The sequence below is a fragment of the Populus euphratica genome, unplaced genomic scaffold (genome assembly GCF_000495115.2).
Source record: "Populus euphratica unplaced genomic scaffold, PopEup_1.0 scaffold483.1, whole genome shotgun sequence".
NCBI lineage: Eukaryota > Viridiplantae > Streptophyta > Magnoliopsida > Malpighiales > Salicaceae > Populus > Populus euphratica.
The window spans coordinates 114616-118649 of record NW_011500360.1 but is presented as its reverse complement, the minus strand read 5'-3'; positions in this window follow the sequence as shown (position 1 = coordinate 118649).

The window sequence follows — 4034 nt, the reverse complement described above, 5'->3', positions numbered from 1 at the left end:
CACTGACAATATATATATAGCAGCATCATAATATATATATATATATATATATATATATATATTATGATGCTACTATATATATTGTCAGTGGACATTCTTTATTAAAAACTAAAAAAATTAAAAATTTAAATGAAGTTGCTTATTAATTCAGGAAAGATTTTTGCGGGAGTGAATAAGATTTAGGTTTTAAAATTAATAATCGAATTAATTAATGTTATGGAATAGTAAATAGAAACAGCGAATTGCTGTTTTATTAAATTAGTTTTTTGAAGTTTTCTTTTAGGACTAAAATTAGACAATATCCAACGTTGTAGAGGGAGACACCCGGACTTCATATTAACAATATAAAGTTATTGACGGCCCGCATCAAGATTGTGCCGCTTGTCAAAGCTTCATTATATCATGGGCTAGACGATATGGGCTGCATCTCCAATATTCTTACAAACATCCATGAATAGGCACCTGACCTGGACCTAGATTATCGCTAAAACCTGATGCGACAACGTTTTTAGAAAACAACTAGATCTTTGGATTTTTTTTTGAACATAAGAAAAGTTGGGTGTGGTTATTGTATTTTTTAGTAAAAAATAATAAATTACAATATATAGAGTTTGATTTGATGTGATTTGGTTAATTTGATAGATAAAAAAATAAGTCTAAAGACCGATAAAAAAATAGTTTGATAAAAATAATTAAGACAATATTTTTTTTAAAAAAAATTAAACAAATACATATTAGATCGACTCATGTCAACTAGAGTTAACCTGTCAAATCCGCTATCTAGGTCATGAGACTCTAATAACCCCATAGAAAGCAAATAAAAAAATTATTATATCTAATTCTCAATCAACCTAATATTAAATGTTGAAATTGATAACAAAAATCAACTAAAAAAATGAGTCAAATTAACTCGAATTAACCTGCCAAATATTGGTTATAAGACTGAGATAATTACATAGAAAGCAAATCGAAACAAATTATGAAATTTAATTCCCAATAAACTCAATGTTGATTGGTGAAATTAAAAAAAATAATTAAAAAGGAATACAAAAAATCACCTGAGTCAACCAATCACACTTGTAACCGGGTCATGAGACTAAAATAACTTTATAAAATAAAAATAAAATAAAATTATGAGGTTAATTTCCAATCAACCTAATATTAAACTATGAAATTAAAAAAATAACTAAAAAAGGATAAAAAATCATAATTAACCAGCTTAACCCTCGATTTAGGTCATAAGATCATGATAGCCCTATAAAAAATAAATAAAAAAATTATAAATCCTACTTCCTAATCAACCTAATATTGATACATGAAATTAAAAAAAATTAAAAATAAACAAAGAATGACCCAAGTCAACATGACTAACTTGCAAAAACTCATGATTCAGGTCACGAAACCAAAATAACTTTATAAAAAATAAATCAAAATAAATTATGAAACCTTATACCTAGCAAGCCTAACTTTGGAGGCTTATGTTCAGTAAACCCAATATTTAAAAATGAAATTGAAAAAAAAATCCTAAAAGATTTTGAGGATCAAAGTGAAAAAAATATTTGGTATTTTATTGTTCATTGCTAGAGTGAAAAGCTAAACATTTTGTATGTTAGTTATTTTATGTTTTATTTAAGAAATTAAATATCATGTTTGATAATCTTATTTTTCCCATTTAGTTTAGAAATTTATAGGGGTATTCATGGATATAGTTGGATTGGGTTAGGCTTATAATTGTATCAAACCTAACTTTTTATATTTTATAAATTTTAAACCTGACCCAAGTTAAATATATTGGGTTGTGATATAATTTTTATGGATATTACACATATTCATGAGTTGACCTTTGCACATGATAAAATATAGTACAAGAGGAAAAATGTTTAATACCTCAAATCACATCTAGTAGAGAATTTAGTTGATATAATTTATCCTTTTTATTTATTAATAATATAAATAAATTATTTAATAACTTAGTTGATGCCAATAAGTTTGGATTGATGTTTAGCGTAAATATAATGAATTTCTTTTCTAGTATAAAATATTTGAAATATAATGAGAAAATGTCTGGTCAAGTTGAATGGTGCAAAAAGATCCATATAGCTGATGTGAACAAGTTTTGATTGATATTTAATAGTTATTTATAACGAGAAAAAATATGATTATATGAACATATATTTAGTAGGAAATACAAACCTCTGCAACCTTTTCCTAGTAAAGTTTGATAGGAAGGATACTGAGCGATCATAAAAATTAAAACACTAAATTATTTGTATAAAAAAACCAAATCTAGAGATATTTAGAAAAAAAAAGTTACTACTATATCTTTCTAGACTAATCAGTGATGAAGGGAGATGTCAAAATATATAATAAAAAATTCTAATAGATTTATAGTCTTTCCAGGAAAAGATGTTTCAGTAAGACAATTCATTTAGGTAAAAAAAATAAAATAAAGTGGACGTACTCAAATGCAATCACTTGAAATCCCTACCAACACCTCCACCTCCCGTAACTAAACGAAAAAGCTAGTATGTTGTTTTATGTAATCATAACAATGCAATCATTATAAGACATCAATTGACAAAGCCCTTCTGAAAATGTAAGAGAAATTGAATTGTTAATTGAAAAAAGCAAGGCACTACAGTTAGATTGGGCAATACGCGCTCATCTTTAACACAATTATTTTAAAATACCAATTAACAAAAAGTCTAAGCTATTCTATTATAAGAAACAAATTACTAACCTACAAAACAAAAATTGAAGAAACTAGAAAGAGTGAGGTTATGGGTGTGGCTAAATAAGAGAGAAAAAATAAGAATAAAAGGAGAATGAGAGTTGTAGGTGTGTTATGGTCGTGCAACGTGTTGCGGGATAAAGAGAAAAGATAAAAAAAAAAGGAGTTAAAGAGTAGAAAAAAATACTATTTATACTAAAAATTTTATAAGGTTATTACATTGACTAAATGGGCTGGTTAGGTTGGGTTGAGTGAGTTTCAAATATCCCAACTTCTCACGTGACCCATAATATCTATTCTTTTAGTTTTTTTAACCCACTAACATTTGCAATATTCACATTATCTGACTTTAACGGGTTAATGCAAATATTTTAGATGCCTTAATTTTTTGAACACTCTTGAAATTTATATAACAATTTTATAATTATTTAATAAATTTTTTTTCTTTTTAAAATAAACTTAGCATTAGTAAAAACAAGTTGTTTTACTTGTATTTCAACAAGCATTATAAAGAGAAAATTGACTAATAAAGTCCAATAAGAATTCTTATGTTTTGAGACATTTTTTGATAGAATTTTGTCTTTTTTATGTTTAATATATTCATTGTATTGTTTTTATTTGTGTTGGTTAATAGTGGAGTCTATCAATTTTTAGTGGTTAATATTGTGTTTGTATAACCATGGTTGAAAGATGATACAAAACAGGACATGCTTCTATAGTAGGGGATGAGTTGATTTTTCCATAAGAAAAAGACATTAAAAAACTAGTGATAAAGAACATGTATATAAAGATTATAGAATTGACTTGATATTAAGGGAAGCTGAAAACCATTAAGAATCGTGAGGAGAGATATCATGGATATATGATCAGATTTGAAGAACTCATTTCAGAGGTGAAAATAGAGGAAATAACCTTTGAATTGCGATGAATGTTATAGAGGTTTAGGATTTCACACGTACACACACTTTATGGACAAAGAAATTTATCAATTGGTTGAATGAAGTAGAAAGGATTTTTTTAGTGTAAGAAAATAACAAAGAAGATGAGGGTGAAACTAATCACTATTAAATTCAAGTGCAAGCTTCTACTTAGTGGAAGAAAATGAAGAGATTTTAGGAAAAACAGGGAAAATAAAAAATTAATTATTTGTAAAAGATGAAAGAACACCTTTTCTTTCTTGGTTCACTCATACCTTATATCAATGATTCCGTATATTAAGATAAAAGGGAGGACTATTAATGAATGCATTGATAATTCTTACCAACTAATGGCTAAAAAGAATTTGTCGAAGATAGAATAATAG